This window comes from Cervus elaphus, chromosome 21 (genome assembly GCF_910594005.1).
Source record: "Cervus elaphus chromosome 21, mCerEla1.1, whole genome shotgun sequence".
NCBI lineage: Eukaryota > Metazoa > Chordata > Mammalia > Artiodactyla > Cervidae > Cervus > Cervus elaphus.
In genome coordinates this window covers 70,258,990-70,283,872 of record NC_057835.1, presented here as the reverse complement: position 1 = coordinate 70,283,872, position 24,883 = coordinate 70,258,990, and the positions used below count along the sequence as shown (strand labels likewise).

The 24,883-nt window shown below is 44.3% G+C and overlaps 1 long non-coding RNA gene across 1 annotated transcript in view; it reads left to right on the top strand.

Moving 5' to 3' along the window:
* Window positions 1-432: 432 nt before the first annotated feature.
* Window positions 433-24,883, top strand: part of LOC122679329 — a 79,467-nt gene continuing 55,016 nt past the window's right edge. Inside the window, exon 1 of the long non-coding RNA XR_006336365.1 lies at window positions 433-663. This is a non-coding gene — a long non-coding RNA (uncharacterized LOC122679329). The remainder of the gene's footprint in view (window positions 664-24,883) is intronic.

Below are 24,883 nucleotides of genomic sequence, written 5' to 3'. Positions count from 1 at the left end.
TTTTTTTTTTTGGTTTCTAGCTTTTAAAAGCTCTCTTCCTGAATTCAAGCAGAATGATATTTTTCAGGGTCAAATTTCCACGCATCTTTTAATTATTGATTTTGTTAATATTTCACTTTGGGGTCTACGGAAGAATGGTTTATCTCGCTGTGGGATGACAAAGAGAAGAAAGCTCTTCTGAGAGAATAAATTGGGCATGCCAGCAGCGGTGATAATTGGAATGCTAGCAAAATGCAGCTCAGCCAGGGCTTATTCTCATTTCAAGTCATTCTGTGTCCTAGTCTGTCATCAGATGAGTGGCTTTGAAGTCTGCTCCCAGGCTGCTTTGTTTGGCCTTGGAGGATAGCCACTAATTAGGACGTTATGTATCTAAAGAATGCAGCTCTTTCCAAGCCTTTGCCAGTTCTTAGAACAGCGAGCTTTGGAAGGAAAGATTGGGATTTGCTTCCTGGCTCTGGAGGTTTGGAGGAAACCCAGCTCAACTGTGACTCAATTGCCTGTTTCTTGGGCTCATTTGGGACTGGCTGGGGCAGAAGGCGGCCTTGCTTAGCCTTTTATCCCCAGTGTCTCACATCGTGCCTAATAATAGTAAGCGCTCAACACATCTGCCTGTTCAACTGAGTGCGATATGTCTCCCCTGGAGCATCCTCTTCTGGGAGAAAGGTAAGTGTATCCTGAGTGTGCCTGGGAACCCCAGGCCGCCTGCTCCAGCCCATCCGGCCGGCTCTGAGGGTGTGCCGGCCGGCGGGGTGGGGGGTGGCCCGGCTTGTGCTCCAGCGCCAGGACGAGCCCATGTGGGGCTGCCCTGGGAAAGGAGTCTGTGCCCCTTCACCGTCTGTGCCCTGTCTTTGCTGAGCAAGAGCCTTTCTTGGTTTCCACATTTCTGCAAAAGAAAGTCACATAAGTTTTTCCTTTTGCAAGTGAGCTTTGGAAGTAGAATCTGCTCTGGGAAAGGTGAAGAACTTTTCTACTCATCTTTGCTGTTGTTGTTTAGTCGCTAAGTCATGGCCCGATTTGTTGCCACCCCATACTGTAGCCCACCAGGCTCCTCTGTCCATGGAATTTTCCAGGCAAGAATACTGGAGTGTGTTGCCATTTCCTTCTCCAGGGGATCGAACCTGAGTCTTCTAAGACTCCTGCATTGCAGGCGGATTCTTTACCACTGAGCCACCTGGGAAGCCTCTACTCATTATGACCTCTTTGCTAATTGCTTAGGTTACTCAAATCCTTTCTCAAACTAGTCTAAGGATAAATACTAAGCTTCAGGCAGACTTCCGATGGACAGACTGCCTCTCAGCAGGAAAAACTTTCCTAGTAACTTTTCTTTGGGAACAATTTGAATATGTATTTAAATTTAGAGGACATATTGCTGTATTTTCCTATGAAATGAGAGGCCAAGAGCTGTCTCTTTATTGAAGTCTATGGCTGAATTTAGATCTGCAGAGGCCAAGACTGTGATCTATTGGTAACTTCAAAATACAGCATATTATAGGGATGTATTGGGGATTACCAGGTGGTGCAGTGGTAAATAATCCGCCTGCCAATGCAGGAGATGGAAGAGATTTGGGTTTTGACCCCTGGGTTGGGAAGATCCCCTGGAGTAGGAAATGGCAACCCACTCTAGTATTCTTGCTGGAGAATTCCATGGACAAAGGGGTCTGGTGGGTTACAGTCCATGGGGTCCCAAAGAGTCGGACATGAATGAGTTACTGAGCATGCACGTATAGGGATGCATGGTAAAAAATACCATCTTTTCCCAGGTATTAAAGTTTTAGTCAGTATTCCATTGAAGGCTGTATGGCTGAAGAAAAATTCAAGATCTTACCAATTTTTCACAAAATATTGTGATGATCTGAGTTTGAAAAATAGGATTTTTAAAACTTGGTATTACTCTTGTTTCTAATGGCAAAAAAGAAAGTTGAGAACTGACTCAATAGGATTTCCTTACAAGTAAACTTCATAAACAAAATCTGGATATAATATATTTCAATAAAAGAAACTATATAATATTTTAAAATGGCACAAGCATGGAATAATCTCTGGATTACTGGAAAAGCCATTGCTTTGACTAGACAGACCTTTGTCAGCAAAGTAATGTCTCTGCTTTTTAATACGCTTTCTAGGTTTGTCATAGCTTTTCTTTCAAGGATCAAGTGTCTTAATTTCATGTGACCATCAGCAGTGATTTTGGAGCCCAAGAAAATAAAGTCTGTCACTATTTCCCCATCTATTTGCCAAGAAGTGATGAGACCAGGTGCCATGATCTTCATTTTTTGAATGTTGAGTTTTAAGCCAGCTTTTTCACTCTCCTCTTTCCCCTTCCTCAAGAGGCTTCTTAGTTCCTCTTCACTTTCTGTCATAAAGATGGTGTCATCTGCATATCTGAGGTTATTGATATTTCTCCCAGAAATCTTGATTCCAGCTTGTGTTTCATCCAGCCTGACATTTCTCATGCCGTATTCTGCATATAAGTTAAATAAGCAGGGTGACAATATACAGCCTTGATGTACTCCTTTCCTAATTTGGAACCAGTCTGTTGTTCCATGTCTCGTTCTAACTTGCTTCTTGACCTGCATACAGGCCAATTTTGTGTAGTCTCCTTGTGAAAAGAAACTGCAAAGCAAATGACTTGGAATCTTAGACAAAAAAATTAATTGCCAGAAACAGACAAGCAGTGTACATGAAATTATCAGGGGAGAGTGGGAAGAATCCAATAGGCATTCAAGAACACTGACACTTAAGGGAAAGGAGAAAGACATATTGAAAAGGGGATTTAAGGGAGGGAAATCAAGAGTGTTCCTGAAGCCAAGAGAGGAGAGTGAGGATATCTGTAAGACAGTGACTGATGTGATGTGTTGTGGAGTCTGGGTTTGCTAGGGAAACCCAGGAAGGGAGGGATTTGACAGGGAGGAAGTAAAACCAGGCGGGGGTTGATAGAGAAGGAGAAAGCAGAGGAGTCACGATACAGAAGATCTCACTGACAGAAAATTCAGATGTGACGATGATGGCTGGAGTGAAAAGAACTAAGATTGAAGCTACTCAGGACAATGGCAGGACTAGGGGTGGACAGAAGATGGAGCAAGGTGCCAAAGGCTCCTTGAATGAGGACGAAGAATGATGGGGTTGGCGTCTGACACTGACAGAGGACAGTATAGAGGCTCATTTCGCATCAGCAGGAATGGGTAAGCTGTCATTGGGAGCCGACAGTGTGATTCTCCTCCCGCTCTTGGGTCCAGTCTGGATGAATGGCATCTCCTTGGGAAGGTGACAGGGGAGGAGTGGTGGCCTTGCAGTGATGAGCTGCGACTGGTTTAGCCTGAAGAGGTGAAGGGGAGACCCACTGTGACCTGGTTGTGGGCAAGAGAGATTTTATCATGGAATGAAGTTCCAGAGGGCTCGTGGAGAAAGGTTATGGAGAGAAGGGAGCAGGCGTAGGAGGTGATCAAGGACATGGAAACTCAGAGCCCTTTGGAGGTTACAGTGTGTCTAAGAGATCCAGTAGTCATGTATGGATGTGAGAGTTGGACTATAAAGAAAGCTGAGCACAGAAGAATTGATGCTTTTGAACTGTGGTTTTGGAGAAGACTCTTGAAAGCCCCTTGGACTGCAAGGAGATGCAACCAGTCCATCCTAAAGGAGATCAGTCCTGGGTGTTCATCGGTAGGACTGATGTTGAAGCTGAAACTCCGATACTTTGGCCACCTGATGTGAAGAGCTGACTCATTGGAAAAGACCCTGATGCTTGGAAAGATTGGAGGCGGGAGGAGAAGGGGGCGACAGAGGATGAGATGGTTGGATGGCATCACCGACTCAATGGACATGAGTTTGAGTAAACTCTGGGAGTTGGTGATGGACAGGGAGGCCTAGCGTGCTGCAGTCCATGGGGTCGCAAAGAGTCGGACACGACTGAGTGACTGAACTGACTGAACTGATCAACTGTGATAAATCTCTTGTATTAACAATTGAATCTAAGACCCTGAACTCACTTAGACACTGAATATATGCACATCGTTGGTGTTGCTGTGGCTTCACCACCTGACAGTCCTCAAATGAGACACTGATATTATTAATTAATAAATTTATTCATAACTGGGCTTCTTTAATTAAAAATCCTGGGAATAAGTAATTCAGAAACACAAGGGCAGACAAGAGAAAAGGAAGAAAGTATGGACCCAAGGTAGGACTTAGCACGCAAGGTAGGATTTGAGGCTCTGAAGTGTGACAGAGATTGATGCATTACAAGATGGTTATTAGATGTGACAGTTTCAGAGTGGTCCACCATTTGGATGTTTAAACATTCTCAATATCCCCTGGGTTTCTTTGTGAGTGCTCAACAATTAAATATTAACTCATCACTTAAAATTTTTTTTTGCCCTTTTTAAAATAATAACAGAGAGTCTATAGAAATTGAGCAGTTCAGTCATATTGGAGGTAAAGGACGGATTATTCTACCTCCTTATCATCAGCTTGTCCTTGGATGTTCCCTGGGAGTCCCATGCAGTGATAAAGACTGTTTATCTCGTTCTCTGTGAGATACGACTTCCTTAGCTTGCATATGGTATGTGAGATAAAGGCTCATGGAAGTGTGTGTTCCAGTGTGTAAGTGTGAACTGGTCAGTCTTGGGTGGGCTCATGTGTTGGTCAGAATTCAAGATTGATTCTTTTAAACTCCAGTTTTGCCCCTGCTGTGAGGTGGCAGGTGAGCAGGATAATGGAAGTTTGTGGCTGGAAGGGTCAGGTCATCTGACTTACTCTGTCAAGTTTGAGGAATCCGGGCCCCGGTGGGGACTTGCCCAAGGTCGCCTAGAGCAGTGAGCCGGAGGCCCGCGGAGAACTCAGCTGCCTAGTTTCGTGGTAGCCGTTTGCCAGTCAGGATCAATCGTTCAGGCACCAGTGTAAGTTTGGGTTAAAAAACGCTGACCTGAAGATGCGTCATTCACTCAGTGAGTGTTTTAATGAAGAGGACAGAGAGCAGGAGGAGGACTCATCGTTGATTCTGGGGAGTGGCCTCACCTAACAGCTCACCTCTCCCATCTGGATGGTTCTGGGGTTTGGGTGCAGGTGGGCGGGCTGTAGAGAGCGGCCCCTCGGGTGTGTCTGTGCATGGGGTTATTTCCTATCACTAGCACATGAGGCAAACGTCCAGCAAAGTTAAGTCTTCTGAAAATCCTTTAGGAAGAGACTGGCTCACAGGCTCTCAGTCAAGACAAACAGGCTTGAGTTTCCCCCAGCATTGGCTGTTTGTTCCTTTAAGCCCTAGAGGAAGCCACTGGGTTGTACTCGGGGGGCCATGGTGTACCCCAAACACGTATTTCAGACAGTGAATCCTGAGATGTTCCCCCACGAGAGGCCCCGGGGGTCTGAGCCTGAGGAATAAGGCACAGCTGCCTCAGGTCCTAGAGAGGCGGCAGCATCTACACTCAGCAAAGATGGAAAACTGTTTAAAGGCCTCTTACTGAATCATACAATTCACTCTGACTCGTTTAAAAGCATATTTGCCCATGTGATGCCACCGTAGACTATCATTTTGTTGAAACCAATACATTCCAATATGACAGTCACATAAATTAAATTGTCCCACTCTTTAATATATTTCTTCCTCTCTTCTCTCACGTTCTCCCTTTCCCCTCTTCACTTTTTGTCTCCAAACTTAGCTTCCCTCCCCCGCCACCCTCCGCACCACCGCCCCCCTCCACCTCAGCAGAATTCTTTTAACTCTCTCTCCCCTGAATTAGACAAGACCCTGAGGCTGGGAAAGATTGAAGGCAGGAGGAGAAGGGGACAACAGAGGATGAAATAGTTGGATGTCATCACTGACTTGATCAACATGAATTTGAGCAAGTTCCGGGAGTTGGTGATGGACAGGGAAGCCTGGCGTGCTGCAGTCCATGGGGTTGCAAAGAGTCAGACACGACTGAGCGACTGAACAACAACCCCTGAAAATGGTATCCATTTTCTATATCTCTCTTTTTTGCCTTATCTCTCCACTCCTCCAAACTTATTAATTATAGCTTATCTTTTAGACATAAGGATAAGGTTCTTTTTTTTTCAATTAAATTTTTTTAATGTGCTTAATTTGTGTCTTTTTAGGCAAAAGAATATTGGGTGAATGCCCTCTCCTTTATTTTTTCCTCTCTTCAGTGGATGCTAATTTCCCAGCTGCTCATTTATTGGCTGTGTGACTGGACACAATTTTCTTAACCTGCTTCAGCCTGTTTCCTCTTGTGTGAGGAACAAATAATAATAGCACTTTTCGGACAGAGTTGTTTTTAAGAAGTTCATTGTTCAGCAGATGTTTAATGAATAGTTAAGCACGAGATGATCAGTGTTTTAATTTACTACTTGTATTTTAAATAACATGCAAATATCTGCATGTTATAGAATATTTTTATCATTCATTTAAATTTCACTTTGTTTCATTCCCACAGTATATGTGAATAAGGTTTGGCTAAAAAAACTATTTTAAATAAATAGATCTCCTCATGGCTTTTAGTTTTTAGTGGATTTTATGTTTTGGAGTGTTTTAGGTTCAGAGAAACATTTGAGAGAAAGTACAGTGAGTTCCTATATGCCCCCTTCTCCCCGCCATACACATTCTCTTCCACCTTCAACATCCAGCTCCAACGTGGCATCTTTGTTACAGCTGATGGACTCACATTGGCCTTTTGTTTTTTTAACTAGGATACTTGTAAGTATAGATTGTTTCTTAAGGTAGTCATTTCTGTGTTCCGTGATGCATCCTAAAGCCTCCATTATCCGGCATGTAAGGGAAGGATAGTGGGTCAATGGGGCCCAGCTGCACACCAGTCTTTTATTATCTATTCAAAATGCAGGAGCTTCTTGGAATTGGATGGATGGTAAGAATAGTACAACCAGTGTATCCTGTCTGACTGCCCCCTTTCTTTTCTCTTCTACTTCGTGAGGTTCTTTAAGGGCCTTGAAACGCAGAAACGCAGCCCAAACCCAACAATGGGTGGGAGACAAAGCCAGCTTCAGAGATGCCAGTGTGTAACGCCGAGGGGACGTGGGCAGAATCTGCCAACATATAATAACACCAGAGGCCATTCAGACTGAGTTCCGCGTGGGAGTGGTGAATGGGTAAGGGCGTCCCCACCAGCCCTCTTCATCCTGCCTGAGAGTACAAAGCAAATCAGGCCGGGCTGGGGAGCATCCTGGCCTCCAGGTACTATTCCCTCAACAGGCTACCCACTCCGCTCCCCTTGCCAGCCTGTGTGGACATGCTTGGAAAACCAGGCAGGAAGATCTGGCTAGACATTAACTTTCACAATAAACTCTGCCCAAATTAAAAAGGGGACACGTGGCCCTGTGTCTAGACGGTTAGCATATTTGAGGCTGACTTTTTTTACAAGGTCACCCATGTTTTAGTTATAGAAGTGATAATATAATTTCTTCTCCCCAAACCAATGGACATCTTAAAAATTAATAGAAGTGGAATTTGAACCTGGGATGTGAAAATGACTCAAGAACAAGGTCCCGAGAGCCTCCTGATTATCTTTGTCTGTTGATTTACTAAGAGAGGGAGACAAACATCATACAAGTGAGGGATAAAGAGAATATCTTCATTTTTTCCTAAACCTTTCCATCTTAATGTCTGAAGTGAAAGTCACTCAGTTGTGTCTGACTCTTTGTGACCCCCATGGACTGTCCATGGAATTCTCCAGGCCAGAATACTGGAGTGGATAGCCTTTCCCTTCTCCAGGGGATCTTCCCAGCCCAGGGATTGAAGCCAGGTCTCCTGCATTGCAGGCAGATTCTTTACCAGCTGAGCCACAAGGGAAGCCCAAGAATACTGGAGTGGGCAGCCTATCCCTTCTCCAGTGGATCTTCCTAACCCAGGAATCGAACTGGGGTCTACTACATTGCAGACTCTACCAACTGAGCTATCAGTGAAGCCCTCTTAATGTTTATTATCAAATATTATAGTTGTCAAGAAATGCATTACAAATTCATTTTAAAAGTGATCAGAAGTTAGGAAGCAATTCTCTTGGAGAGGAAACTGAATGGTTTCTGGAGATGTTAAAAAAGATAGGCTGACAAGTACAGTGTTCTGGAAGGCCTGGTGTTGGTCTGGGTTCAGCTGGCAGAGTAAAACCCTGGGTGAATATATTTCACCCTCTCGCTTTCACTTAGGCAAATTGGACATCTGATTTACAGGCTGGGGGTGGGGAATCCCCTCCACTTTTGGCCTAAATTATGGCGCCTAATCCGGAGAAGGCAATGGCACCCCACTCCAGTACTCTTGCCTGGAAAATCCCATGGATGGAGGAGCCTGGTAGGCTGCAGTCCATGGGGTTGCTAAGAGTCGGACAGGACTGAGCGACTTCCCTTTCACTTTTCACTTTCATGCATCGGAGAAGGAAATGGCAACCCACTCCAGTGTTCTTGCCTGGAGAATCCCAGGGATGGGGGAGCCTGGTGGGCTGCCGTCTATGGGGTCGCACAGAGTCGGACACGACTGAAGTGACTTAGCAGCAGCAGCAGCATGGCGCCTAATCAACTGGTTCATTTAACCATAAATGTGAAAGCTTTGACTGAAAAACTGATTTAAATGTGGGCTTCTGAACTTTCTTGAGGCTGTAAGAGCTCATCCTCTGTCCAACCGTTGCATTCAGGGTAACAATCTTTTAATGAACCTCATTTCACACTTGCACAGACTAGACCAGCTTGGCTGCAAGTAGCAGATGCCCTGCCCAAGGCTGGGTGGAGCGGGTGGGGGTTGGGGGTGGGGATCTTCATGAGCACAACCCAGGCCCTCTTCAGAAAACCTTTCCTGTCTCTGACTGCCAGCACCTGCCAATTCCCCATCAGCTTTCTCCTGTAACATTTTCTCTGTCCTTCACTACCGCGGTAAACGGCTGTAAAATGTTAAGTATCCACACCCTCTTAGCCCTTAGCTACCATCCAACACACTATTTGATTTTGTTTACACATTTTGTTTTTTGTCTCTCCCGCTGGAAGTCAGCTTCTTGAGGTCAGGTCTTTTATGTTTACTGTCTTATCTCCATCACCTAAAACACCTGGCACATAATAGCTATTCGGTAAACATCTGTGGCCTGAAAGGAAGAGTGGCAGGCCCTACCGTTCAAGCCCTCTTCATAGCTCTTAGGACACTGGCTCAGAATCGCTGAACACTGGCCCCGCTGGTTTCCTGGTAGAGCGAAGGCTGGCAGTGGTGTCACAGGCAGGATCCCTGGGCCTGCTCTGCGCCATCGGAGGGATCTGTGCTCAGAAGGGGCCTCTGCGTTAACGCTCTGCCGTCACCGTTCTCAAAATCGCCAATAATTTTTTTCTTTGAACGTCTGCTTTGTAAATGAAGGGAGCACGGAGCGTGCACTGCGGGTGCCCGTCGCTCGTCTCGGCAGGGTCCTGGGCGCCTGTGGACCACGGGGCTTGGCGTGCCACGCGTGCGCGCTCGGGGAGATGCGAGCCGCCGCGGGCTGAGCGCGTCGCATCTCTGCCGGGGTCCGCAGAGGCTCCTGCAGCCTGAGAAGCCGTCTGCACCAGAACTTGCTTGGAAAGCAGGAAGAAAGCGAGGAACACGCTGGTTATGCTCTCAGTCCTGTTGCTCTCCTGGTGAGCCGACTGCTTGCTCTGACAACGATGCCGTGGAAGGAAATGGAGACAGAGCCCGCCACTCCACTGCTCCTTACTTGTCAGTCAGGTGATGGTGGCCGGGCTGGCACTCTGCTCTGTATTAAAGAAGATCACTTCCATCAGTATTGAGCCAGGAGTCGAGGTGGAAGTCACCATTGCCGATGCCTAAATCAATCTTTTTAATAAATTGATAATCAGTTGTTAAAAAAAAAATAAAAAAAAATAAAGAAGGAAAATTAAGGTGAGTTGAGTCAGTGACCTGCAGCATTAACACGGTTCTGTCAAGAACTAAAGACCTATGCCAGCACCAGCTCTGAAATAGGAGTTTTGTCCAAGGCGCCTGTGTTTGCATTTAAAACTGGCTTTGCACACTATAAACAGTAAAATTCATGCTGATACTTTAAAATTTTACCTTATCTTTTCTGAGAACATGAACTAGCAAATAAAACATCCAGGGAAGAAAGGAAAAAGCTTTATATTTTAGTACATTTAATGACACTTTTTCTTGCTCTTTGAACAAGGGGACCCACAAGTGGGCCCCACATGCATTAGCCGGCCCTGTTTGTCGTGGCTGTGGTTGAGTAATCCAGTCGGCTTATCAAAGTCTGGGGTCTTGTTTCTTAAATAATTATGTAAGTATTGTTGCCACTGCTGTTCAATTGCTGTGCTGTGCTGTGCCTACTCTCTCAGTCCTGTTCGACTCTTTGCGACCCCATGGACTGTTGCCTGCCAGGCTCCTCCGTCCACAGGATTTCCCAGGCAAGAATACCAGAGTGGGTTGCCATTTCCTTCTCCAGGGTATCTTCCTGACCCAGGGATGGAACCCAAGTCTCCTGCTTTAGCACTGAGCAACCTGAGAAGCAGGAAGCCAAACTTGTCAGCAGATTGTGTTCCACCTTTTGTTGTTGTTCTTGTTTAGTGGCTAAGGCGAGTTTGACTCTTTTGGGACTCCATACACCGTAGTCTGCCAGGCTCTTCTGCCCATGGGATTTCCCAGGCAAGAGTCCACCTTCTTTTACAAGTCAGCTATTTAGAACATGGCACCTGCTTTCTCATGGAAACATGGTTTTGAATTGTGCTTCCCTGGTGACTCAGACGGTAAAGCGTCTGCCTACAATGAGGGATACCGGGGTTCGATCCCAGGGTCGGGAATATCCCCTGGAGAAGGAAATGGCAACCCACTCCAGTACACTTGCCTGGAAAGTCCCGTGGACGGAGGAGCCTAGTGGGCTACAGTCCCTGGGGTCACAAAGAGTCGGACACGACCGAACTACTTCACTTGCACTTTTTTCTTTTTCTCCAAGCTAGCCCTGAAAAACATACCAAAACAATAATTTGGCAGATTGTCTTCAGTATATTTGAGCTGTTGGATTAATGGAGCTAAAGACCATTAGTGCTGTTTGCACTGTGGTCTTAGTTGTTGGGTGGAGCCCTGGGAATTCTGGTTGGTTCTGACCAATGAGCCGTGAGCCCTGGCATACGTCACCCAAGGCCAGTGTCTAATAGACAGTGTGAGATCCTCTGAGGGAAACTCTGCCATCGTGACTGGCAGTATTCCAGGGATGGCTCCCCATCAGCCTGGGTACCAGGGAGGGGATGACCCAGCAGGGCCCCCGTGGACTGGGATGGCATGGAGCTTTATCAGAGCATAGCTTCACCTGCTCTGATCGATTAAGTTGTCAATCAGAGTTCTTTGATTGTGAGCAACAGAAGCCAGTTCTGGCTAATTAAAGCAAAAAGGCATTTGTTAGATTCTGGGGGCAGCTCACAGACTTGAAGAAACAAAGGTCTGGGTCTTAGGCAGCAAGACAGCACCAGGACTCTTAGTTATTCCCAGGCCGATATCAGCACAACTCAGCTCCAACCATTTTCTACTCCTTTGTTACCCCACCCAATAGTCAGATTTTGGGGAGAGAGGGCTGGATTGTCTTAGTTTGGGTCATCTGCCCCTCACTTGGGGCTTCCCCGGTGGCGCAGTGGTAAGGAACCCACCTGCCAATGTAGCAGACGCAAGAGACGTAGGTTCAATCCCTGGATAGGGAAGATCCCCTGGAGGAGGGCACGGCAACCCACTCCAGTATCCTTGCCTGGAGAATCCCATGGACAAAGGAGCCTGGCGGGTTAGAGTCCACGGGATTACAAAGAGTCAGAGTCAACTGGGTGGCTGAGCATGCATGCATGCCATTTCCTCAGCCGGGAGCTAAGGACCTTGATGGACAGTAGCACTGCCCACAAAGAGACATGCAGATGTTTGTTTCCAAAAGCAACAGACATCTACCAGCGCTGCTTGTGCACTCTTGGAGTAGCCTAGAGGGGTGGATGGAGAGGAACGCAACATGAAACTAACCATACCCCTGGGCATGATTTCATAAGTTGGGGTCTGTAGCCTGGGGATGCTGCTGCCACATTTTGTGTCTGAACATCATAGTGGCTGCTGCAGGCAATCTGGGTTGCTGAGGCCTTTTTCTTAGCTTTCAGGCCAGCAGTTCTTAACCCTGGCTGCACACACGGGGTAGGGATAGGGAAGGGAGGCTTCTGTAAAAATAACCAACGCTGAGTGCTTACTCCTGAGATTGAGGTTTAGTAGTCTGGTGAGCTTGGATATTAGAATTTATTAACAGCTCCCTTGGTTAAGTTAACACATAGCCAAGGTTGAATGGATCTGTTTTGGGATCTTAACCTGGCCATGGCCCCATCGTCACACTTGGGTGGGAGGACTCAGTGTAGAGAGTTTCTCTCCTGTAGGTTTACTGCCAGAAGCAAGTTCAAACTTCTTTTTTGTTCTAGAAAAGCTTGAGATATTTTTTTTTCCCCCTGCAGGAGCTTAGTCCTACTTTATTTACCCAAATGTAACTTTAGGCCTGTTGCTGAAACAAATATCCTGACTTAGCCCTCAGAGGAGGAGATGAAATACCAGAAAGACTTGGGGCTGGACTGTGTTCATCTATCGTGTCTTTCTGCTCTGGGTGCCCAGGTGACCCCTCTAAGGTCCCTCTACCCTCAGTTCCTGCCTGGGGAGAAAAAGGGACGATCAAAGTCCTTCAGATACAGATCCACCTGCCACAACAGAGTGGTGAAGTCGCATCTCAGGTCCCTGGTCCCAAAGCCTGGCCAAGCAAGGGTGCACACGCTCTTCCAGGGGCTCTGGCCCACCTCCCTTTGCTCGGGGGTCACAGCCGGAGCGGGAGCGGCAGGCCCCTGGGGGTGGGGCTCATTTTATACTTGAGTTGCCGTTATCACTAGATCTGTCCCCGCTGAGCTGCTTGCTGTCTTTCATTCCAACTTAGCGTGTTCCATGTTGACACCACTGACCTCCGTCATCTGCTTGAGCCTGAGGAAGAAATAAATGCTGACTCCGGCTTTGGGAGGCCTTCCAGAACAGGTGGCCCAGGGTTCCTTGCAAGCTGTAGGTGGAGGCGTTTCTGGACACATCTGTGGGGGAGGGGGGAACGTGGTAAGCCCAGGCCACTGAGCCCCTTCTGTGTGACTCAGGCAGCCGGCCCCCACCAGCCAGCTGGAAGGATGGCAAGCAAAGCCTCCTCGTTTGGGGGGTGAGGCCAGGGCACGGCTCCCCCCGGGGCAGCCTTGTTTGGGGGCTTACCGGCCACAGCATGGCCTGGGTTGCTCCCACAGGTTCTCTCAGCCACATGCCAGCACCCCTGGCACTTTGCACTGCTGGTTTGGCCTCTGGGAAGCATGTTCTTAAGTCCACTCACGAAGTCAGGCAGCCTCACAGAGGAAGCAGCAACGGGTCCCTTAGAATCAGACCGTTTCAGTGGAGGAAGGCGAGAGCATCTGACTTTTCCCAAGGGAAACTTTTCACAGGAAAAAATGTAAAAACTCTCCCCCAGAGTCTCAGAATCAGCAGTGAAGGTTCTAACTGGGAAGCGGCATGGTGTCTACACAGGAATGGTGAGGCTCCTTCTGCCACGTTGACTGACTGCTGAGTGGAGCCTTCCTGTCCCCATGGTAACTTACCGGTGATCCCGGGAGGGCGGACAGCCAAACGGTTAAGATCGTGGTCTTTGGAATCAGGTGGACCTGCGGTTAAGGCTCAGTTTGTACAGTTACGAACCTTGTGAACTTGCAGAGTCACTCGACTTTGCTAAGGCCTCGATTCCTTCCTTTAGAAATTGGGGATGTACGTGTTTAACTGAATTTGCATTTTCTTTACTTCAAGTCCTTTGTTCTCTTAGCTGTAAACTGGGGATAACAGTTGTTCCTGGGACTTCCCTGGTGGTCCCGTGGTTAAGAATCTGGCTTGCCAATGAAGGGGACATGGGTTGGAACCCTAGGAATCTAGGAAGATTCCACACGCCACAGGGCAGCTGAGCCCCTGCTCCACGAGCACTGAGCCTGCACGCCTGGAGCCTGTGTGCTGCAGCGAGAAGCCGCCACGCCGAGAAGCCCCTGACCTCCACAACTAGGAAAAGCCTGTGGGCAGCAACGAAGACCCAGCTCAGCCAAAAATAAATAAATAAATAAATAAAACCCCCAAAGCAAAAAGCAAACCCACAAAACAAAGCGCAGACCAATTGTTCTAACCTCAGAGGGTTGTTGTGAGGATAAATGATACAAGGTTTTTGAAGCTCTTAGGCCAGTACTGGGCACACAGTAGTCGTGCATAAAATGGCAGCTGTTTTTATTAGGAATGATGGTATCTGCCATCTCTGTTGTAAGCAGTTCTTTGGATCAAATGAAGCAAGGTTTGCAAAAGCACTTGGAAAGCTGGAGATGGGCATACGTACAAGATAATTGTTTGGAAACTGAATTCCGCTGTTGATTGATTGAATGATTAATTTTTCTCCTTTAACAGTCAGTGTAGCCATTGGTGGGCTGCTGAAGGGTCCTCAGAAGCCAGAGCCCTCACTGGTCCAGGCCCTGCTCTTACCTTCAGTCGAGGGCTAACCTGATCACTGCATGAAGGCAATATGAAACTTTTCCAAGACTCACAACTCTGATCTTTTATTTTTGGCAGGATGATGTAAATCTTTTATTTTACTTTTTGAAAACCTTCACCAGATTTGTCCCTTCACCACTAACCTCTGAGAAGCCCGATGATTAATGGGGACCCATTGTTGGGCTCTTACGTAAGGAGTCAGAGCTGAATCCCTGCTTCCCGGGCTGCGGCTGCTGAGCAGGATGCATGTGGCCTTGCGGCTTATCTGGCTCTCCTGGTTCCTGTGGAAGTCCCGCAGTGCTGTGGGGAATCCTTTATCCTGAGCAGTTGCAAGATAGCTTGTTTTCCGGTAAACCTAGAATAAGCATCTAGTTATCTCTTGCCGTGTAACCACTGCCCCCCACTTCGTGACTCAGAGCGCCGATGGGGTTCTGTCTGCTTGTCTGTGCCGCCCTGTCTGTCCTGCAGCATCAGGACCTCGGCTGGGAAGGCGCAACGGCCCGAGGCGGCCACAGGATGGGCGGAGGGAGGCATCTTCCCTCATAAATTCCAGCGGTGTTTTATGTGGACCATGTTTTTAAAAGTCTTTATTTAATTTGTAACAGTATTGTTTATGTTTTGTGGGTGGTTTTTTTTTTTTTTTTGGCTGTGAGCATGTGGAAATCTTAGCTTCCTCTCCAGGGATCAGACCCATACCCCCTGCGTTGGAAAATGCAGCCTTAATCGCTGGACCACCAGGGACGTCCCCAGCGTTTTTTAAAAGACAGTTTAAGAACACTAGTCAAAGTGGGTGGAGTGCTTAGGCTTATTTGGAAGAGAGATGCCAATATCCGCGCGTTGGTGCCTTGACTGAAGATGTGGTTTGTGAGGCTGTAGGCTGTTCAAAGTCCCTCTTGTACCACTCAAGCTAAGATGCTAACTTCCTAAAGGAGCAAAACTTCCTCGTTTTGCTGAGATCCCAGACAGATCATCTGCTTTCATATAAGCAGAGACGTAGCTCATACCTGACTGCAGTTACCAAAATAAGATAGTCACAGCTGAGAGCCTTCTCTGCTTAGACCCTACTTAATAGCCGTACAATTTCCTATTCATTTTATCCTGAGGAGAGTTTACGTCTATTTGCACTGGTTTACTATAATTTGAGAAGTCCTAAGTTCATCATAGTTTCTTAAAAAAAGAAAGTAATAATGTAAATGTGTATATTTGTATTTTTTAATCAGCAGGGTCAGGGCATGGACAGAGAGGGGAAATACTGATGGATAGACAGATTCATAGCAGGACAGAGAAGATAAAAATCATGTTTCATTCCCCCTTCCAGAGATAACTGCTAATACACTTTCACCCACTCTTTTTTAGTGGCATATATTTAAAACATCTTGTTATAAATATGATGCTCAATTGTTATAAAAAATTAAAGGAAAAAAACTTCATAACTCCCCCTTAAGGTAACCAGTGTTACCATTATGATGTCCTTTTTTTTCTGCCCTGTACATATAGGCAAACAATGAATATGCATTTTCCCAAACAAAAATCATAGCATAAATTTTAATTGTACTAGATAGAAATGATAGCACACGGGGAACACACATATTTTGCATTTCAGTCTTATTTATAAACATTGGTGGAAAATATCATAAAATATTGGTTATAAGATCCATCAGTCTGCTTGAAGAAATGTAGCATGAGCAAGTGAATTTCATTTCAGGAATGCAGAGATAAAGAATATTAGGAAATCTGTTAATCAGTCTTGCATGAGCACTTTATCTGATCATTTTGATACTGAAAAGTCATATGAAAATTCACATGATTTTTAAAAATCTGAAATTAATAGTAATACCCTTGATTGGACACAGTTCTCTTAGAGTCAAAGAAAAATAAATGGCACCCTTTTCTCCTTGTTTAAAAGTGCATGTCAATATAGTGAGCAAGACAATGAAACAAGTCTATTGGAGAGAAGAAGGCAAAATTGTCTTCATTTGAAGATGATACGATTGTTTACCAAGAGAATCATTAAAAAGCTTTTGGAAGTAATAGCATTCCCTGTAGTTTACAAGTACAAGTTAAATATATGTATAATTAATGGTTTCTTATATTTCGGCATCAACCAATTAGAAAATGTAATGGAAAAGATATTCTACTTACAAAAGTATCAAGAAAATGAAATATCTAGGAATACATGTAACCAAAACCCCAAACAAAATAGAATAAAATCTGTATGAAACTCTCCTGAGAGAAATAAGGTTGGGATGCATGGAAAGACACACATTCTCAAGCCAATCTATAAATCCTATGTAATCTCTATAAAAAATCCCAAGTGCTTCCAAATGAATTCCGAAACTGATAGGGGCAGGGGAGCAATATGAAAATAGCCAGGACAGTTCTGAAAAAGGCAAGTCACAAGGAGGTACTTGCCCACTTATTATTAATAGGTGCTATGCTGTGCTGGGCTTAGTCGCTCGGCCATGTCTGACTCTGTGAAGCCATGGAATGTAGCCCACCAGGATATTCTGTCCATGGGGATTCTCCAGGCAAGAAAACTGGAGTGGGTTAGAAGGTATTACAAAGCTATAGCAACTAAGTGTGTGTAATATCAGTGCGGCAGCAGACAGCTCAGTGAAACAAGATGGTGCAGACCAGAGTGAGTGTGCGTGTGCTGTGGGCTGAATTATGTCCCCCCAACATTCACAAGTAAAAGTCCTAACCCCCAGTATCTCAGGATGTGATGGATTTGAGATATTGGAGGGTCTTTAAAGAGGTCATTGAGTTAATATGAGGCTGTTAGGTTGACCTTAATCCGATATGATTGGTGTCAGTGTAAGAAGAGCAGATTGGGACACAGACCTTGTGTACAGACGGGAGACTGAGTGAAAACGCAGGAAGACTGCTGTCTAAAGACAAGGAGAGAGGACTCAGAAGAAATCAGCGCTGCTGACACTTGGGCCTCAGACTTCTAGCTTTAGCACTATAAGAAAATGAATTTCTTGTTATGTGCTAGCCTGAATGGGATGGGGGTTTGGGGGAGAACGCACACAGGTATATGTATGGCTGCGTCCCTGCATTGTCCACCTGAAACTACAGCATTGTTGATCAGCTACACCCCAATACAAGATGTTTTTGGTGTTTAAAAAAAAAGAAAAGAAATTTCTGTTGTTTACGCCCTTCAGTCTGCCGCTTGTTATGGCAGCCCTAACAAACTTGGACAGTGTTTATCTGTATGTGATAAAGGTGGCATTTCAAACCCCTGATGGCTACCTAGCAGAAACACCATGAAGCTTGATCTCTACTTCAATTTTTATACCAAAATAAATTGTAAATACTAAAAATTCAAAGATTAAAAATCAACCATAAAATACTAAAATATGGGTAACTATCTTTATTGTCCTGAAATGCAGAAGGTAAGATACCAAAGGGAAATGATAGAGGAACATTTTATAGATTCAGGTACATACAATTAAATAAAACAGTTTGAAGATTAAGAATAATAAAGTTGAAATACAAATGACAAATGAAGGAAATATGTTTGCAACAATTATGACAATAAGTTAATATCTCTAAGATACAAAGGACATTTGCAAATTAATATTAACAAGGCAAGGCCTTTAAAAATGAGCAAAGGACATAAACAGCAGTTCACAAAAGATTAAAAGCAAATGAGAAATAAATATATTTTCTCACTCGTAATTAAAAGAATACCAATTAAAGCAATAAAGAGAGTCCTTGTTTGTGGTCACTGGTGGCAACTGCAAAGAGGGACAGTAGCAGGTTTGGGGGCAATGGGCTTTTGAAACTCTTGCTGGAGGTGTAGTTGGTTTAGACTTTCTGGAGGGGAGCTTGACAGTATGTGTTATTATTAGGACAGGCATATTCTTCGAGGCTGGTTTCTGATTGTGTCTAAGGAGATAATTGGACATACGTGTAACGGTGATTGCATGAGTGTGCTCCTTGTGATATTTCCTACATTTTTGTAATAACAAAAAATGTAGGAAATGTCCACCAGTAGGAAATTAGTTGCATTCTGGAATACAATATGGCCATTCAGATTAATGGCCCAAAAATATGTCTGTATTTATTATTATGTAAAAATGTCCATTAGAGACTCAGTGGAATAAACAATTTGAAAAAAATGGATATCGTGATTCCATTTTGCAAAATTATATGCCCAGAAAGATGTCTGTAAGATAATTTGTTAGACTATTAGTGATTGCCTGTTGATGATAGAATTTGGGATAGTTGTCATTTTTTTGCTCATCGTTTTTAATGTTGGGAATTATGATGAAAGCAAACTGTTTTTATCATCAAAATAACAGATGAATAAAGCTGTTTTCCTTTGGGGAAAACTATTCACAAATATTTTTAATCATTGTAAAATAATAACGGTTCCTCTATTAGGCATTTACATTTTTCTAAATTTTCAGTATTATAAATAGCACTGTGATGAACTTTTTTGTTCATATTTCAGATTATTTTCTTGGAGTGAAATTACTAGATCAAAGGTATGAACATTTTTAAAGCCGTAGATACATATTGTTAAATCATTTCTCAGAAATGGCTTTGTTCATCACACCCTTATCAATATTGAGTATTATTACTCTGGATAATATTTTCTAAATTAATGGGAGTAAATGATGTTCCATTGCTATTTTTATTTGAATTTCATTTTTTAACAGATTTAATAGTCACTAAAGAAGATACTTCTGTAAATTCTTTAGTCATATCATATGCATTTTTCTGTTGAAGTCTTGCTGCTTAACTTTTAACTATTAAAGATATAGAAACATTTTGTCATAGTAGTATTAAAAAAATTTGAGTTAATAGTAAGATTTTTGAGTTTTAAGTTGTTTGGATTTCCCTGGTGGCTCAGACATTAAAGAATCTGCCGGGAATGCAAGAGACCTGGATTTGATGCCTGAGACAGGAAGATCCCCTGGAGAAGGCAATGGCAACCCATTCCAGTATTGTCTGGAGAATTCCGTGGACAGAGGAGCCTGATAGGCTACAGTCCATGGGGTCGCAGAGAGTCGGACACAACTGAGCAACTAACACTTTCACTTTCTTTCACTTTTAAGTTGTTTAATTGTTGCTGTTCAGTTGCTCAGTTGTGTCTGACTCTTTCCAACCCCATGGACTGCAGCACACCAGGCTTCCCTGTCCACCATCTCCCACAGCTTGCTTCAAACTCATGTCCATTGAGTCAGTGATGCCATCCAACCATCTTGTCCTCTGTCATTCGCTTCTCCTCCTGCCTTTAATCTTTCCCAGCATCAGGGTCTTTTCCAGTGAGTCAGTTCTTTGCATCAGGTGGCCAAAGTATTGGAATTTCAGCTTCAGCATCAGTCCTTCCAATGAATATTCAGGATTGATTTCCTTTAGGATTGACTGGCTTGGTCTCCTTATAGTTCAAGGGACTCTCAAGAGTCTTCTCCGACACCAGAGTTCAAAAATATCAATTCGTCAGCACTCAGCCTTCTTAGTAGTTAAATTAATTGATCATTTTCTTTATAATTTATTTCATTGATGTTATGCTTATGTAGTCTTTCCCTATCCAGGTATAAGATGAAGTAACAATATTTTCTTATATTTGGTGTCAGTTTTTTTACATTTTAACTTAAAAGTTTTTTGAGTGTGAAATGACATGATGTTCTAAATATTTTTCCAAGTTTCCATTTCCCCATAACCTTAAATTAAAAAAAAAAAACTGACTTTATATTTTAGAGCAGTTTTGGATTTACAGCAGAATTGAGCAGAAAATACAGAGTTCCCTTATGTCCCCTCTCACCCCCCTACGCCCAGCCTCCTTCACTGTCAAAATCCCCCACCAGAGTTGTACATTTGTTTCAATCAGTGAACCTACATTGACACAACATTATAATCCAAAGTCCATAGTTTATATTAGGGTTCATTTTTGGTGTTGTACATTCTACGGGTTTTGACAAATGTATAATGACATGAGTCGAACTTTATAGTATCCTGCAGAGTGGTTTCACTGCCCTGAAAATCCTCTGTGCTCCACCTATTCATCCCTCCCCATCCCCAACCCCTGGTAACCACTGATCTTTTTATTGTCTCCATAGCTTTGCCTTTTCCAAGATGTCATCATATGGCTGGAATCCTATACTGAGGTTGGGATCATCCCATTTTTAGCCTTTTCATATTGGCTTCTTTCACTTAGTAATGTGCATTTAACTTTCCTCTATATTTTTGTCAGGTCTTGGTAGCTTGGTTTTTTTTTTTTAGTGTTGAATAATATTTCATTGTATTGACCATTATATACCAGTTTATTTATCCATTCTCCTGCAGAAAAATCTTGGTTGCTTCCAAGTTTTGGCAATTATAAAAAAGCTGCTATAATATCCACGTGCAGGTTTTTGTAGTGACATAAGTTTTTATCTCATTTGGGTAAACACCAAGCAGCGAAACTGCTGGATTTTAAGGTGAGAGTATGTCTAGTTTTGTAAGAAACCATCAAACTGCCTTCCAAAAGGACTGTAATAATTTGTAGTCCCATCAAAAGGGAAGAGCGTTCTCATTGCCCTACATCCTCATGAGCCTTTGGTGCTGTCAGTGTTCTAAGGTTTTCAGTCATTCTGATAGGTGTATAGTGGTATCTCATTGTTGTTTTCATTTGCATTTCCCTAATGACATATGGTGTTGAGCATCTTTCATATATGTGTATATATATATATTTGGCTGTGCTGAGATCTAGTTCCCTGACCAGGGATCAAATCTGGGCCCCCTGCATTGGGAATATGGAGTCTTACGCCCTGGACCACAAGGGAAGTCCCCCTGTCCTTCTGTTGTTGTTGAGCATCTTTTAATATACTTACTTGCCATCTGTGTATCTTCTGTCTTCTTTGATAAAGTGTCTGTTCAGAGCTTTAGCCCATTTTTAAATCAAGTTGCTCATTTTCTCATTGTTGAGGTTTAAGAGTTCTTTGTGTATTTTAGATTCCCAGTCCTTCATTAAATATGTCTTTTGCAGCATTTTGTTCCAGGCTGTGGCTTGTCTTTTCACTGTCTTGACAGTGTCGTTTTTACAGTGTGATTTTTAATTTTTGTGAAGTCCAACTTATCATCAGATATTTCATGAGCTGTGCCTTTGGTGTTGTGCCTAAAAAAATCATTGCCGTGCCCAAGGTCACCTAGATTTTCTCCTGTTATCTTCTAGGAATTTTATAGTTTTGAATTTTTTTATTTGTTTTGAATTGTGAAGAATGTAAGATCTTAGTCTAGATTTTTTCTTTTTCATGTGGATGTCTGGTTATTCCAACACTATCTGTTGAAAAGACTGTCTTTTCTCCATTGTATTGTTTCTCAGAATCTTTTTAAAATAACCTATCCATTAGCCTTATATTTGAGGTGTGTCCTTGTCAGGTTCTTTGTATAAAGTTTGTTTCTGGATTCTTAATTCTGCCCTGTTAATGTTTGCCTATACCTTGCATATACTTGCTATTTTAATAAGAATGCTAAAATGAAGATGAACCAGTCCCCAGTTATTACTGTTTTCCCCTTTTAAATTTTTCGGTTTTCCCTAAGAGAAGAAAGTGAAAGTCACGCAGTCGTGTCCGACTCTTTGGGACCCCATGGACTGTAGCCTGCCAGGTTTCTCTGTCAGTGGGATTCCCTAGGCAAGAATACTAGGGTGGGTAGCCGTTCCCACCTCCAGGGGATCTTCCCAACCCAGGGATTAAACCCAGGTCTCCCTCATTGCAGGCGGATTCTTTACCATCTGAACCAACAGGGAAGCCTTGGTTTTCCCTGGCCGTTTATTTTTCCAGGTTTGTGAGGTTTCACCAAAAAGTCCTGTTTGATTTTCGAATGAGATTAATGAAGCCATAAATTAATTTGGGAAGACTGACACTTTGGCTTCTTTTCTCAGGAACCTGATGGGTCTCTCAGTCATAATGTTTAGTTCACTAATTGAATTAGGTCAAAGGGCATGGAGGTGAAATTGACCTCAACAGAAATGTACAAACCAGACCACAATAGGCACTCTCTAAGGCTGGCTTATGGACGGAAGAGCCCAAAAACTGTGGGGATCACAGAGGCAATCCCAAGGCTAATTGATCAGCCAGAGGCATTATAGGGCCCAGACTTTGTTTTGAAGCTTTCATTCCAGGATAGATTGACCCTGAGGGGAAGTGAGGCTGTGTTTTGATATGGATTCCTTTGTCTGGGTGGAGGAGGAGTGTGGAAGAGCTGGCTGCTACTACCGTTGTGTTCTGTCTGGGGACCTTCCACACGGACAAGCTCTCTTGGTAAGAGGGGCGGGGAAAGTACACGGGCTTCAGAAGGTAGATTTGGGTTTGAATTCTGACAGCTATGTGTGTGATCTTGGCCCTTAACTTCTCTGATCCTCATCTGACATGCGGATAACTATAGGGTTGTCATTTGTGTTAAATGGGGTGATAACACAAAGTCCCTGTATGACCCGGCATGCAGTAACACGCAACAGTTGGTGGTTGTCAGTAATAGTAACACAATTATTATTTCTTTGGTGGTGGGAGGATTAAAAGGAGTAATGGATATAAAGAGTTATCACAATGCCTGATACATATTGAAAGTGTTAGTCTCTCAGTCCTGTCCGACTCTTTGTGACCCCATGGACTGTAGCCTGCTGGGCTCCTCTGTCCTTGGAATTTTCCAGGCGAGAATGCTGGAGTGGGTTGCCATTGCCTTCTCCAGGGGATCTTCCTGACCCAGGGATCAAACCCAGGTCTCCTGCACTATAGGTAGATTCTTTAACATCTGAGCCTCCAGGGAAGCCCCTGGTGCATATTGCTACAGTTACTGTTGTCTATCTTGTTATTATTAGGCTTCCCTGGCGGCTCAGATGGTAAAGCATCTGCCTGCAATGTGGGAGACCTGGGTTCAATCCCTGGGTTGGGAAGATCCCCTGGAGAAGGAAATGGCAACCCACTCCAGTACTCTTGCCTGGAAAATCCCATGGATGGAGGAGTCTGGCATGCTGCAGTCCATGAGGTTACAAAGAATCGGATACACTGAGTGACTTCACTATTGTTATTACTGGGTTGCTATTCATGTAGCATGCAGGCATTCCACACATGATCCTAAAAGACTTGGATGCAAAGGCACTAATTGTGAACTGTGCTGTGGGGCACATCCCTGCCCACCTGCGTGGTGTTGCCCCCAGGACCCCTGGTGGACTTGGTCCGGGTGCCTGGGCTCTGATCTAAGAACCGAGTCTCCTCCTAGGATCCATCATCTCTGACCATAACACTGTGGAATCCCCCAAGCCCTTTTCCGCTCTGCAACCCCAGGCCTCCTAAACTGTAAGGCAGAGGAAACAGCCTTGCCCTGGCAGGTCAGAGACTCAAGGCTCTAGTCTTCACCCACTTTTTCTGGACTGAGGTATATTAAGCAAATCGGGTTATCTCCCTAAGTATTCTTTTTGTTATCTGTACAGTGAGGTCAATATACCTTACTAATCTCTCCTTCCCAGGACTGTATGAGGGTCAAATGAGAGAAGGTAGAGACGACATCTGGTGCATACCAGGCCTCTAGCTAGGGTTATTCAACAAAACACAGGATGCTGGATAAATCTGAATTTGAGATATACAAAAGAATTTGTTTAGGGTAGGTGTATCCCAAATACCCATAAGACACACTTTTACTGAAAAACTTACTTGCTGTTTAGCTGAAGTTCAAATTTAATTGGGAACCCTATGCTTTTATTTGCTAAATCTAGCACCCTATCCCTAACAAATGTCAGTTCCCTTCCTACCATCTGGAAGCCTAGATTTGTAACCCTGACTACCTCCCAGACTCCTGGGAGGCTCTCAAGAATTCCCACCAAGGGATTCAATCAACAAAGGCTTGCTGGGTTGGTAGGGGAGATACATAAAGACTGAGGGGTTCAGTTCAGTTCAGTTCAGTCGCTCAGTCGTGTCTGACTCTTTGCGGCCCCATGAATCGCAGCACGCCAGGCCTCCCTGTCCATCACCAACTCCCAGAGTTTACTCAAACTCATGTCCATTGAGTCGGTGATGCCATCCAGCCATCTCATCCTCTGTGGTCCCCTTCTCCTCCTGCCCCCAACCCCTCCCAGCATCAGGGTCTTTTCCAATGAGTCAGCTCTTTGCATGAGGTGATCAAAGTATTGGAGTTTCAGCTTCAGCATCAGTCCTTCCAATGAACACCCAGGACTGATCTCATTGCAGGCCATGGGACTCTCAAGAGTCTTCTCCAACACCACAGTTCAAAAGCATCAATTTTTCGGTGCTCAGCTGCCAGGGTCCAGCCTCGGCAGGATCCAGGGGATACCCTTAGGATGAACGGCATCAGCGAGAGAGAGAGAGAGAGAGAGAGAGAGAGAGAGAGAGAAGACACGTGAGACTAGCCTTGATAGGG